Source organism: Bufo gargarizans, chromosome 9, assembly GCF_014858855.1.
Source record: "Bufo gargarizans isolate SCDJY-AF-19 chromosome 9, ASM1485885v1, whole genome shotgun sequence".
NCBI lineage: Eukaryota > Metazoa > Chordata > Amphibia > Anura > Bufonidae > Bufo > Bufo gargarizans.
Window position 1 is genome coordinate 190,054,455 of NC_058088.1, and position 15,017 is coordinate 190,069,471.

The following is a 15,017-nucleotide window of genomic DNA, read 5'->3' on the forward strand; positions in this document are numbered from 1 at the left end:
GGGCTTTTTTTTTTCAACAGCGTCTTAACGCAAGTAATTTCTTCATGGTGTTTTTAGGAAGTGATGAAAAAAATGGCAAGAGCGCCAGCATGCTGCATTTTTGAAAATACGCAAAAAAGACTAAAAATGTCACCTAATGAAAAAAAATGCCAGTAGCTAACAAAAACAAACAAGGCTTGTGTGTCCTTCCCATAGACCTTCAGTGGAGCTGGCGTTTTACTACAACAAAAAAATAAAAAATGCCGCAAAAAAAGCCTGAAAGCGCGGAAAACGCCACCAAAATCCCATGTCGATTATTCTAGTAATCAAGTATTCTACTGATTAATCCAACTATTAATCAAGTACTCTAATAAGAAAAAACTAATTAAAAAAAAGTTTTCTATAAAAACTGATCAGTCCCGCCGTGCCATCAGCTCCCCCCAGTGCCATTAGATTCCCAGGTGCCATCAGCTTCCTCCCCTAGTGCCATCAGCTCCCCTCCAGTTCCATCAGCTCCCCCCAGTGCCATCAGCTCCCCTCCAGTTCCATCAGCTCCCCTCCAGTTCCATCAGCTCCCCTCCAGTTCCATCAGCTCCCCTCCAGTTCCATCAGCTCCCTCCAGTGCCATCAGCTTCCCCCAGTGCCATCAGCTCCCCTCCAGTTCCATCAGCTCCCCCCAGTGCCATCAGCTTCCTCCCCTAGTGCCATCAGCTCCCCTATAGTTCCATCAGCTCCCCCCAGTGCCATCAGCTCCCCTCCAGTTCCATCAGCTCCCCCCAATGCCATCAGCTCCCCTCCAGTGCCATCAGCTCCCCTCCAGTTCCATCAGCTCCCCTCCAGTTCCATCAGCTCCCCCCAGTGCCATCAGCTTCCCCCAGTGCCATCAGCTCCCCTCCAGTTCCATCAGCTCCCCCCAGTGTCATCAGCTCCCCTCCAGTTCCATCAGCTCCCCCCAGTGCCATCAGCTCCCCTCCAGTTCCATCAGCTCCCCCCAGTGCCATCAGATCCCGTCCCCCAGTGTCATCAATTTCCCCTCCCTTGTTCCATTAGTTCCTCCCCCAGTGCCATCAGTTTCCCCTCCAATGCCATCAGTTGCTCTCCCAAGTGCCATCAGCTCCTACCAATGCCATCAATTTCCCCTACTGCCATCAGTTTCCCCTCCAATGCCATCAATTGCTCCCCCAAGTGCCATCAGCTCCTGCCAGTGCCACCAGTTTCCCCTACTGCCATCAGTTCCCCCACTTCCCTCTTAGCCATCAGTGCCCAGCCACAGCGCCAGTGAACTAAAATACCGTACTTACTTTTCCTGCAGGGGCGCTGCTGACATTCCAGAGATCTTCCATCCTCTTCTTCACGCGCTGCACTGGGACCTGATGTCACAGAGCGTCAGGTCGTAGTTTGCGCGTATGTGCACTATGTCCTGACGACAGGATCCATTGCGGTGCCGGGCGGCGGGAGACCACGGAGCATGAGAAATAGCAAGCGCTTCACTCACGCTCCGTGGTCACATGGCACAAACAATATTTTTTGCGATGGACAAATCTGACACGTAATCCGCATGCCGTCAATTTTTTCCTGTACATTTTACCCTTTGCAATGCAGATTCCGGGGCGGATTAGTCCGCTGCGGTGAATGACCGTACGGTTAACGGAATTTTATCTGGTTTGTGCCGATAGTTTAGCCTTTTATGGTTTTGCTGCGGTTTACGGCATATCTCAGTGATATCACTTTTCTTTTTTTTTTTTTTAGCAAAATTGTGGCAAAAAAGATGATTTCACTGCGAGGTGTGGACTCCCCCAGGGCTCTGTTCACACGTGCGTCGTGACCACAGTAAAGCGCCTGAGCAGGTGAGCAGCATAGACTGCCTGAGCAAATTCATCGCTTGGGGGATTAAAGGGGTTCTCCGGGAACGGTTGGTGGCAGGGTGCCAAAGTTGGGGGAAAAAACTGTTACGAGTGCTTCGGGTTCAGCGCCAAACTGCCGGATCGGAATCTGCCATCTACATGCAGGTCAATCAGTGGCCCCAGTAGTGACGTGTGTAGGAACAACAAGTCACCACAGATTGGCCGGCAGCGGTGACGGCACGCCGCGCATCAGGTCCAGCGACGAGCTCCGCTCTGGACCATGGGTTCACGGTCTGAGGACCCCTCTCCTGAAATGTCTGTTTTGATAACTCTGTGCATCCTCACGTAATAACTTTTCTGGAGCAGCTATTCGTATGCCTCTATGTTCTACCATTCCTCTATTATTCCTAATAGAAGGTTATAAATGATTTGGCAGCAGTCAATGGGTACCATTGTCTGACACTATCCAATCAGTGCTGGCATTGTCAGACTGTGCAGGGTAACACCCAGCTGGACCTTTATGGCAGACTGCTAGCAATTCATTTCTAAACTTCTAGTAGGAATGATAGAGGAATAGATGCTCAAGGGGGTGCACGGAGATACTAAAACAGACATGTCAGGAGGAGAGGTGACCCATGGTCCAGCGCAGTCAGTGGCATGTTGTTCCTACACGGGTCACTACTGAGCTCCCGGTCTCGGAGAAACCCTTTGATCTCCCAAGGCAGAGTCTATGCTGCAGTCATTTTCAGACTGTTGGAGGAAGCCTGAAGTAGATGGGGGATATGTTGGGAACTACAGTTTGTGAGTGGCATTGTTTGTGGAGAGGGGGCAGCTTGTGGCATCAGATCAGGCTCGTGCTTTAGGTCACCGTTTCCATGGATACATGAATAAGCCTTTCACTATGCCCCTGCCCTGCTGAGCCACTCATTATCAGCGCGCTCACAATCTCCAGAACGTACACGTGGGGGGCGGACACCGGAAGTGCCGGGGGCGGAGGCTTCGCTGTGATTGGTCAGAGCTCTACCGTCCAACAGCCAATCCGCAGCAGGGAGCTGCAGTCATGTGAGAGGCCTGTCAGGTAGGGGAGGCCGGAGCAGAGCGTTGTTTACGGGACCGCCGGTAAGTGTGTGAGGGGAGGGTTAACGCTTCAAAAGGCTTAGGTCGCCGTTCACACTGCGGGGCAATGCTGGTGTCTGTCCTGCGGGGTCATCTCATTGTAGGCGGTCGTATCTGTGCGTGTGGACCAGAGACCTAGAAAGGTGACCCGGTAATGAGAATGGAAACTGCCCAGAAAGTTACAAGGGGGTTGTCAGAGCTGCTGACAACCTGATACCAGGGACTGTAAAGCTGTGGGGTGAATATATCTATACAGTACATGGAGATATATACAGTGATACCTGGATATAGTGTATACTGCAGGGAGATGTCTGTATACAGTACATAGAGATATATACAGTGATACCTGGATATAGTGTACACTGCAGGGAGATGTCTGTATACAGTGCATGGAGATATATACAGTGTACACTGCAGGGAGATGTCTGTATACAGTACATGGAGATATATACAGTGATACCTGGATATAGTGTACACTGCAGGGTGATGTCTGTATACACTGGGGGTGATACCTCTGTATACAGTACATGGAGATATATACAGTGATACCTGGATATAGTGTACACTGCAGGGAGATGTCTGTATACACTGGGGGTGATACCTCTGTATACAGTACATGGAGATATATACAGTGATACCTGGATATAGTGTACACTGCAGGGAGATGTCTGTATACACTGGGGGTGATACCTCTGTATACAGTACATGGAGATATATACAGTGATACCTGGATATAGTGTACACTGCAGGGAGATGTCTGTATACAGTACCTGGAGATATATACAGTGATACCTGGATATAGTGTATACTGCAGGGAGATGTCTGTATACAGTACATAGAGATATATACAGTGATACCTGGATATAGTGTACACTGCAGGGAGATGTCTGTATACAGTGCATGGAGATATATACAGTGTACACTGCAGGGAGATGTCTGTATACAGTACATGGAGATATATACAGTGATACCTGGATATAGTGTACACTGCAGGGTGATGTCTGTATACACTGGGGGTGATACCTCTGTATACAGTACATGGAGATATATACAGTGATACCTGGATATAGTGTACACTGCAGGGAGATGTCTGTATACACTGGGGGTGATACCTCTGTATACAGTACATGGAGATATATACAGTGATACCTGGATATAGTGTACACTGCAGGGAGATGTCTGTATACACTGGGGGTGATACCTCTGTATACAGTACATGGAGATATATACAGTGATACCTGGATATAGTGTACACTGCAGGGAGATGTCTGTATACAGTACCTGGAGATATATACAGTGATACCTGGATATAGTGTACACTGCAGGGAGATGTCTGTATACAGTGCATGGAGATATATACAGTGATACCTGGATATAGTGTATACTGCAGGGTGATGTCTGTATACACTGGGGGTGATACCTCTGTATACAGTACATGGAGATATATACAGTGATACCTGGATATAGTGTACACTGCAGGGAGATGTCTGTATACACTGGGGGTGATACCTCTGTATACAGTACATGGAGATATATACAGTGATACCTGGATATAGTGTACACTGCAGGGAGATGTCTGTATACAGTGCATGGAGATATATACAGTGATACCTGGATATAGTGTACACTGCAGGGAGATGTCTGTATACAGTGCATGGAGATATATACAGTGATACCTGGATATAGTGTACACTGCAGGGTGATGTCTGTATACAGTACATGGAGATATATACAGTGATACCTGGATATAGTGTATACTGCAGGGAGATGTCTGTATACAGTACATGGAGATATATATACAGTGATACCTGGATATAGTGTACACTGCAGGGAGATCTCTGTATACAGTACATTGTTATACACAGCATGTATTTCTCTTCTATGTACTCCTATTCTTTGTATAGAGATTGCGGATATGGTCGCTGTATACTGTAATCACTGTGCATTGTGCGGTATACACAGGTATAACTCCTGTATACAGTGACATCTGTAGTCGCGTTAATAAGGTAAAGTGCGAGGTCCCTTCTGGGATCCAGTGATGGCTGTCGCTGATGTAGACTGTGGTACAGCACTGAGTAGTCTGCGTGTCTAATGACGATAGGTCTAGAAACCAGTAGTAAGAAACTGAAGAAGTCCTCGTCATCGGTGTCAGGTTTTGGGGCACTGCGGTCATCTGTCTGCTTGATATTGTCCTATATGCGCAGTCATGGCTGCTGTCTCCTGTACAAGGCCCTAGCCATGGTGCTGGGTAGCGTCATATAACCAATATCTTACAGCAGGGAGTGGAATACATGTGCCTTAGTTACCATTAAGAGCATCACGTCTCGTGATGTGTCCAGTAAAAGGTTTTATGCCTACCCCGGGATTTGATCTGGTAATGGCTGCTCATGTAGACCCTCTGCTGTAATCACTAGCACGGCTCCAGTTTCTGCATTGGTCGGTTTAGCATAGCAGTGCTGATGGCGGTAGTACAGAGTGCTATCAATTCCTTTGTGGTTTGTGTGTTCCTTTTTCCCCATTTCATCCACCATGACGGCTACACATAAGATTGACATATTGACCTGTATAGGGGCAGGAACACATAGAGTTTAAAAGGCCACCACCCACTCTCACCCTCAGTGTTTCCTGTCCCTATGGAGCACCTCACAGATCTCCCTGGGGGATGTGAAGATTTTATGCCAAATTTAATTTTCGGATACCTTTTAAGAAGAGAGGGTTACTTCTTGTCCTCCTTCCTCCTGCGGTTGCTACTAAAGCTGGGCAGAGGGCATATACGGGAGTAGACTCTTGGGCCTGTTTTCACTCCATAACACAAGGTCTCCCTTCTCTTCTGTGAGGAAGCAGACCGGAAAAGAAAGAGCATGCTGCACGCCGTCCTGCTCATACGCGCAGCAGTCTACGCTCTGTTCCCGGAATTGCTGGAGGGGGCGGACCCTAGGATCACATGGAGAGCGCGTGCGCGCACACTGGTGACCCAGCTGGGTGAAAAAGAGGCAGTGAATTCAACCTGCCGCTGCCTTCACTGTGTTTCCTGCTCCGGAGATATGTCAGCTCCTGATGCCCCTGCAAGCCAGATGGATACCGCAGACCCACCCTCAGCTACTCCTATCGTGAGTTCCCCTGTGGGGAAAATATCTGTGACCTTGCATATTTCATGTGTTTTTAAAATCTCTGTTACCCGGTTGCTCCTCTCTTTATAGGGAGTGAAAGATCCCAAAGTTAAATCCAAATACACAAGATGCGCAACTTGTGCAAAAAGACTCCCTGAAAATCACAAAAAGAAGCTCTGCCAGTCTTGCATTAATGAGCTCCTAATGGAAGAGCAACCATCTATCCTCATGGAGGTTAAATCTATGATTCAAAGTGAAATTAAATCCTCCTTGGCCTGCCTCAAGTCTGTCCCTCCTGCCGAAAAATCCAAAATGTCGGTTCCATCCTCCTCTGATGCAGAGGACGAGGAGGCTTCCACCTCTAGACAAAATATTGAAGAAGAGGGGGAAATCGTGGAAGACAAAAATAAATATTACTTTTCTTCCGTGGGAAGACGTAACCCAGAATCCCTGGGCCTTAGACATTGTAAAAAAATGGCTACAGGATAGAATTTTCCTCAATCCCTCCAAAAAGATTTCAAATAACATCCCACAGTCGGAACGTGTTAGCAAAAGTTTGGCAGGGAGTCCTAGACTTTAAAAAAAAATCAGGCGTGGTATTAGAAGTTCCCGAACCAAAAAGGGAAGGGGCTTTTATTCAAAGTTACTTTTAGTCCAAAAACCCGACTGATCTTTCCGTACTATTATAAACCTAAAAGGGCTAAACAAATCTATAACCTACAGAAAATTCAAAATGGAGTCAATTTCATCAATAATTCCCCTAGTCAAAAAAGGGGCATATATGACATCCATCTATCTAAAAGATGCCTACTGCCATGTTCCCATCCCTCAAAAGTCACAAAGATGCCTCAGATTCGCATTGAAAGATGAAGAGGGCTTAGGGCTCTTTCACACCTGCGTTCTTGTCTTCCGGCATAGAGTTCCGTCGTCGGGGCTCTATGCCGGAAGAATCCTGATCCTAATGCATTCTGAATGGAGAGAAATCCGTTCAGGATGCATCAGGATGTCTTCAGTTCCGGAACGGAACGTTTTTTGGCCGGAGAAAATACTGCAGCATGCTGCGCTTTTTGCTCCGGCCAAAAATCCTGAACACTTGCCGCAAGGCCGGATCCGGAATTAATGCCCATTGAAAGGCATTGATCCGGATACGGCCTTAAGCTAAACGTCGTTTCGGCGCATTGCCGAATCCGACGTTTAGCTTTTTCTGAATGGTTACCATGGCTGCCAGGACGCTAAAGTCCTGTTTGCCATGGTAAAGTGTAGTGGGGAGCAGCATACTTACCATCCGTGCGGCTCCCGGGGCGCTCCAGAGTGATGTCAGGGCGCCCCAAGCGCATGGATCACGTGATCGCATGGCACGTCATCCATGCGCATGGGGCGCTCTGACGTCATTCTGGAGCGCCCCGGGAGCCGCACGGACTGTAAGTATACTGCTCCCCCGCTCCCCGCTCCTACTATGGCAACCAGGACTTTAATAGCGTCCTGGGTGCCATAGTAACACTGAAAGCATTTTGAAGACGGATCCGTCTTCAAATGCTTTCAGTTCACTTGCGTTTTTCCGGATCCGGCGTGTAATTCCGGCAAGTGGAGTACACGCCGGATCCGGACAACGCAAGTGTGAAAGAGCCCTTAGTCAATCATTTCCAGTTCTCTGCCCTACCATTCGGCATATCATCCGCCCCAAGGGTGTTCCCAAAGCTTAAAATTTTTTTCCCTATTTAGACGACTTCCTCATGATAGGAAATTCAGAGCTGGAAACGTCCACACGAACCAATTACGTGATATAAAAAAAATCTCAGAATTGGGCTGGTTGATAAATGTGAAAAAAATCTTGCCTAGTACCAGCGACAAAAATGAAGTTCTTCCGGGTAATGCTAGATTCACTTACCCAGACTTCATCTCTCCCACAAGAAAAGTTGGAATCTTTCAGGGAGAGAATAAGGAACTTCTAGTCTCAGAGACAGTGCTGTATCGGAGGGGCCATGAACATCCTGGGAATGATGACCTCATGCATTACAGCCGTAGCATGGTGTCAGGCTCACACCAGGATAACACAAACCTGGATTCTAGGGAAATGGGACAGAAAACAGTCCTCCCTAGACAAAAAGATAAACGTCCCTCACCACGTAATGTCAGATTTGAACTAGTGGAAGGAAAGGAAAAATCTGTCAAAAGGTGTAGCAGCCTGGCTAACAGTTCCAGAAATTCTAATTATGACAGACACAAGTGGCATCAGATGGGGGTCAAAAGTGGCCTCCTCAAGCTGGCAGGGCAAGTGGTCAGACCGAGTAAAGAGCAGATCATCAAACTACAGATAACTGCGAGCGGTCTGGGAAACCCTAAAAGTATCTCAAGACTTGTTATTCAAAAAGCATCTGAAAATATTTTCTGACAATACAACAACTGTGACCTATCTAAAACACCAGGGAGGCACACGATCTCCAAGCTTGAAGGGACTGGCAGAAAAAATATTCTTCTAGGCAGAGAATAATGTCCTTTCAGTTACAGCAATCCATCTCAAAGGTTCAGAAAACATAGAAACCGATTATCTCAGCAGAAAAACATTAGACCCAGGGGAGTGGTCTCTAAGTCAAGATTTTTTTCAGAAGATTTCCAAAAGATGGGGAGTACCTCAAATAGACCTATTCACTTCAAAAACAAATGCGAAAGTAAGGCGTTTCTGGATCCTTAAATCCCAGAGGAGAACCGTGGGCTGTCGACGCTTTCTCAGTCAGGTGGACTTGGAACCTCGCATACGCCTTTCTTCCCTGGGCCCTAATCGTCTTGCAGAAGATATTAACGGACCCGGTAACGTTGATACTAGTGGTCCCCTACTGGCCCAAGAGAAGCTGGTTCTCCATCTTAAAGGAGATGGCTGTGGAAGAACCGTGGAAAATAGCATTTCAGAAGGACATTCTATCGCAGGACCCAATCCTTCACCAGGACCCCAGCCTGTTCAAGCTATCAGTCTGGATCCTGAAAGCGAAATCTTAAAAAGTAAAGGGCTTTTGGAAAAAGTCATTAATACTTTGAAATCTAGCAGGAAAAAAGTCACCTCTGCTATATATCTCAAAATCTGGAAAAGATACTGTAGTTGGCTAGGGGAAGTCTCCCTGTGTATCCAGAAAATTTCTCTAGAGGAGGTTGGATATCGGCCTTAGACCTAGTACGCTAAAGGTCCAGATCTCCGCCTTGGGGGGCCTTCTATGATATGGACTTAGCCAACCATAGATGGATAAAAAGATTTATAGGAGCTGCCTCCAGACTAAGACCATCTCTAACCTCAAGGGTTTCCCAGTGGGATTTAAACTTGGTCTTTAAAGGACTAATGAAGTCTTTGTTTACTCCTTTATCGGACATTTCAATTAAACACCTTTTTATTCAAAGCATAATTTTTAATGGCTATAACATCAGCTAGACACCTGGGAGAAATTCAGGCCCTCTCCTGCCGAGAACACTACCTTTTGATTTTTCCGGACAGAATACTACCGAGATTAGATTCGGGTCTCGAATTTCCATAGAGATCAGGAAATCATCCTACCTTCCTTTTCTACAAACCCACAAAATTCAACTGAAGTACAGTTCCAGCTCCTGGACGTAAGAGATATACAATTATCCAGTACCTGACGGCTACTACAGAATTTAAGAAGGGGGCGTGGCCTGCTAGGCATGTGAGCGGTTGCACGCTGTGAGAGCTCCCGCATCTGCCCGGCCATTTATCCTGTTTTTACCCGAATACAGCGGAATCTTTGAGCCAGTGTGGTCGGGGGATAGAGCGACTCAGCGCAGTGACAGGACCGGCGGCTGTGGTTGGTGGCAGACACAGACATGTCGAGGAAGCGGGAAGGCAGGGGAGCTGATAGAGAGTCCCAAGATGGCGCCGGGATGAACACGCCGAAGCGGAGGGAGCGCACTACGGAGCTGCAAAAAGACACAGCGGCTAAACTGAGTCAGTTTGTGAGATCCTCTCAGGCAGCCACTAACGAACAACGCCTGGAATGCCAAGAGGAAGCGCCACCGGACTGTGGGGACGACTCTGACCGTGAGGAGCGGGTTCCTGCCACTGCCACGCGGCAGAGCGCCAACAGGTATGCGGCCTTACAAGTGTGTGGAGAGGTGCCGGAGAATGAGCCTGGCGATTCAGATGGTGGGGAACCTACGCTAAAAGATGTGCTACATGCCATCTCAAAATGTGGCAAATCCCTCAGTGCTTTATCAGTCCAGGTGGGCGCAATTAAGGAGGACATTTCCATTATACGGCATGACTTCAGGAAGCTGGCTGAGCGTACCACGGCTCTAGAGGATAGAGTGGGAGAGGTGGAGGATGAGGTGCAGCCTCTAAAGAGGGACACTGCTGAGCACTCCAGATTGCTGAATGTTATAGCGGCTAAGCAAGATGACATGGAGAACCGTTTGCGCCGCAACAACGTGCGCATAGTGGGGGTGCCTGAGAAGGTGGAGGGGAGGAACCCCACTGAATACTTTGAGGCATGGCTGAAGGAGGCGGTGGGGCAGGATGCATTGACTCCTCTGTTTGCGGTCGAACGGGCCCATAGGGTGCCGACTAGGCCTTTGCCTCCTGGGGCGCCTTCGAGAACCGGGATATCCTCTTGCGCAAGGCCAGGGAGCTACCAGAACTTTCCATTGATGGACACAGAATCTCACTGTTCCCGGATTACTCTATGGAGGTACAGAAAAAGAGGGCTCGCTTCCTGGAGGTTAAAAAGAGACTGAGAAACTTGGAGGTCCCATACGCTGTTATATCCGGCTAGATTGCGTGTAGTGGCCCTGAATACCACCAGTTTCTTTGAGGATCCTAGAGAGGCGGCAAAGTGGCTGGACAGGAACGAGCGGCAGATCAAGATGGAGCTTCAAAATCCTACTTAATGGGACTCAGTTTTCATTATGCTAGTGACTATTTCAATGTCTTTTCTGGTTTCCCTCTCCTCCTCGTAGTTATGTAAGGAGTTTATTTACCAGTTTGGCTGCGGAGGATGGATATCCAGCCGCCTGCCTGAAGAGACTTTGCATTTGTCCGGCGGGTATTGGCACTACTGCCTTACCTACATACAGTTTCCTGTTACAGGTTATATATCGGTTTATGGTGCAGCATTATATGCCCCAATTAAGAGAGTTGTGGAAATGGAGGAGAAACTGTGCTGGGTTATGGGCACTGCGAAATCATAATGCACTAAATGTATGTGAAAATGTATCCGTCACAGGTGTAGGAAGGGACGCCTTTAACTGTTTACAAACTGATTGTGGGTCGGGATATTATGGGTGAATCAGTGGATTATCCTGAATGCCACTGAGGGTTATATATTTCTGCTCTAAGCGACATGTTTTCACCCGGGTAAGATGGGGGAAGCTAAAGGGAGATTAGTTATTTCTAGTAGTAAAGTGACTGTTTCTAGGTTACCAATGAAAAGTTAGGTAGCTAGTTTAGGCTACGTCCCTCCGGCGGATAGCCGGGGAATATTGCTGGACTTACCGTTTGGTACAGCATACTCCCACGGGCCTAATTTCTAGGCGTGGTGTGGGGCCAATCGGTTAGCCCAGTGAATTGTAGATTGAAGTTGAGTTGCTGCCACCTGATGGCGGATTTACAGTTTGGGAAAGTTTTGGGGCGGGGTTCGGGACAAGACAAGTTGTGGTATGTGTGGATGCATGACGGGATGTGTGGGGAATGGATGCGGAAGTGCCGTCCTCCAGAGCACAATGTCAGAAGTGTCGGAGTAAAGGGTGAGGTCCTTATTGTGGATATGAGATTATACTGTAACACTAATGGCTGACTGTGTTAAATTCTTTAGCTGGAACGTACGTGGGATCAAAGACAAGACTAAAAGAAAGGCGATTTTGGAAAGCGTCCGTCCGCTACATCCTCTCATATGCTGCTTTCAGGAGACACACCTGTTGCCGGAACAGGTACATTTGCTTGGAATGGCATGGGTGGGGGCGGGATTTCACTCCACATATTCTACGTACGCTAGAGGGGTCAGTATCTTGGTACATAAGAGTATACCGTTCTGTTGCCTTGCTAGCAAGGTGGATGCTGAGGGGTGCTATGTATGTATTTATGGTACCCTATATAACCAGCCCTGTGTGATATGTGGAGTGTATATCCCCCCCCATACTCCCCATTAGTACTTAGGAAAGTTCTTACCTTTATGATGGACTACCCAGGAGTGCCAACTATTGTGTTGGGAGATTTTAATAACGTGATAAATCCTGAGATGGATAGGATGGGGATACAGACACGGGATTTGGGAGACTGTACGGCTTTTGGTAGACTCTTGCGGGAGGTTTCTTTAGTGGATATTTGGAGGGAGAGGAATCCGCAGGTTAGGCAATATTCGTGCTGTTCTAGTACATTTCACTCGCTGTCTAGAATTGATATGGCGCTAGTTAATGCAGAAATGGGAACAGTGATACGTGACATTGCATACCTTCCCCGACAGCTGACAGATCACTCTCCTCTGTCAGTTTCTGCAGCTTTTCGGCCAGCTAGAATAGGTAGAGGTACGCTGTGGTCGTTTAACCCTTTCTGGTTGCCTATTTTGCCGGAGGTAGGCGAGGTCAAAGGACAATTAGAGGAGTTTTTTAGGCTTAACTTACCTACCAATACGAGGTTAATAGTCTGGGACACTATGAAGGCCTTCTTGCGAGGGTTACTTATAGCACAGGTTAACAGGAAGAAGAGTGAGACTAGAGCTAAGGTGCAGGAGTTGGCGCGAGCAGTGGAGGCGGCGGAAGCTAACTATATAATGGAACCAGTAGATAGACGCAGAGAATTGTGGAAGGGGGCACAGAAAGAATTGGACGATAGACTATTACTGAATGCTAGGAATAAGCAATTCTTCCAGAAACAACTGTATTACGAGGAGGGAGAAAAGACAGGGAGGATGCTGGCTCTAATTTCCAGGGCCCAGCGTCCACCTAATTATATAGCAGCTCTTAGGGATTCAGATGGAGTTCTGTGTACTGCTCAGGAGCGCATATTGGAGATTATGAGGGGGTTTTACTCTGATTTATATGCATCTCGTTTGTCCGCTTCTGATGAGGACATGGACTCCTTCCTTGAGGGATTACATATGCCTAGACTCACTTCTGAACAGTGTGGTAAGTTAGACTCCCCTATAACAATTACTGAGGTGGAATTGGCGCTGGCGAGTATGTCAAATAATAAGGCCCCGGGTGGAGATGGCTTGCCAGTGGAGGTCTACAGACGTTTTGCCTCAGTCATGCTACCTCAACTAGTGGAAGTCTTTAAGGAGGCAATGGAGCAGAAAAATCTGCCTTCTAGTATGACTGAGGCAACTATTGTGGTTCTTCCGAAGCCGGGTAAAGATGTTCTGGAGGCGGAATCATATAGGCCAATCTCATTACTTCAAGTAGACATTAAATTACTGGCTAAGGTCCTGGCGAATCGTCTGAATTCGGTTATAGCTACTCTTATACACCCGGATCAAGCTGGCTTTATGCCAAATATGGCTACGGCGGTTAATATTAGGCGCTTATACTTAAATATCCAATGTCAGAGACAGACCTCGGAGGCGGCGGTCGCATCTCTAGATGCGGCCAAAGCTTTCGATAGTGTAGAGTGGAGGTATCTTTGGAAGGTATTGAAGAAGTTAGGGTTTGGCCAGTCATTTATTGGGTGGATTCAGCTCTTATATAGTAGACCGTCGGCTAGGGTTAGGGTGAATGGCAATCTGTCAGATAGCTTCACTCTCCATAGGGGGACGAGACAGGGGTGTCCTCTGTCGCCTCTGTTGTTTGCGATAGCGATTGAGCCCCTGGCGGCGGCCATTAGATCTTCGGTGGGGATAAAAGGCTTCCAATACGGGCCCTTAGAGGAGAAAGTAGCACTATATGCAGACGATCTGCTATTATTTATGGATAATTGGAGGGAGTCTCTACCGGTGGCGATGGAAGTAATCAATGGGTTTGGGAGAATGTCAGGCCTGTGCATAAATTGGAATAAGTCGGTACTGATGCCATTGACGGCGGACCATACTAACATCAGTGCATGTGTGGAGGGTTTGCAGGTGGTTCAATCTTTTAAATACCTGGGTATCCAGGTTTCACGCAGTGAGCTAGAATTTGAAAGGTTGAACATTACTCCGCTGCTACAGAAGTTTAGACAGAAAGTCAATGCGTGGACAAAACTGACACTATCAATAATAGGCAGGACGAATCTGATAAAAATGATTCTGATGCCACAACTTCTGTATGTGCTACATAATGCCCCTATATGGCTTCCTATTAGGATCTTCCGTGTAGTTAACGCAATATTCAGGGACCTTATCTGGAAGAAAGGCATCCCACGTATTAAATTGGAAACATTGTGCAGACCAAAGACTGGGGGAGGTTTGGGGGTTCCGGATCCAAGGATGTATTACTTGGCGGCACAACTGCAGCATATGAGAGGATGGGAGTCGACGGATGGCTTGGGAACTGCAAGTAAAATTATTCAGTCTCTCGTGGGCTGTCAAAACCTGAGATCTGCTCTGGAGGATGGTACTTTTCTTGCGAAGGGTAACGCATTCAAGACGCTCCATTCCATTCATAGGGTTTGGTGGAAGGTCAGAGAAATCATTGGTATTCAGGGCTACTCAGATATCGCCCCTATTTGGCCGAATTTTATGTATACTGAGGTGAACAAGGTTAGTGGAGTGAAGGTGTGGAGTACTTTGGGACTAAAATATATGGGTCAATTGTTTGATAATAATGTTCTTAAAGAATTCTCTAGTCTACAACAGGATTTTGGGCTGCAGAAGTCCCAATTCTATGTATACCTGCAACTTAGGCACGCGTTAAGCGCTCAGGACAAAGTAGCAGCGGTTGGCCAAGCACAGAAAAACGCAGTAGTAGACCTGGTAAAATCAAGTGGAGGTACGAAAGGAGTGATATCATTAAATTACTTGTGTCTTATGGAAGCGCAGTTTAAGAAGCAGGAATTCCGGTT

The 15,017-nt window shown here is 47.4% G+C and overlaps 1 protein-coding gene across 1 annotated transcript in view; it reads left to right on the top strand.

Moving 5' to 3' along the window:
• The first annotated feature begins 2,873 nt into the window (after positions 1–2,873).
• Positions 2,874–15,017, top strand: part of PNPLA7 (patatin like phospholipase domain containing 7) — a 129,134-nt gene continuing 116,990 nt past the window's right edge. Inside the window, exon 1 of the mRNA XM_044269148.1 lies at positions 2,874–2,942. The gene's annotated coding sequence lies outside the window, so the exon portion shown is untranslated. The remainder of the gene's footprint in view (positions 2,943–15,017) is intronic.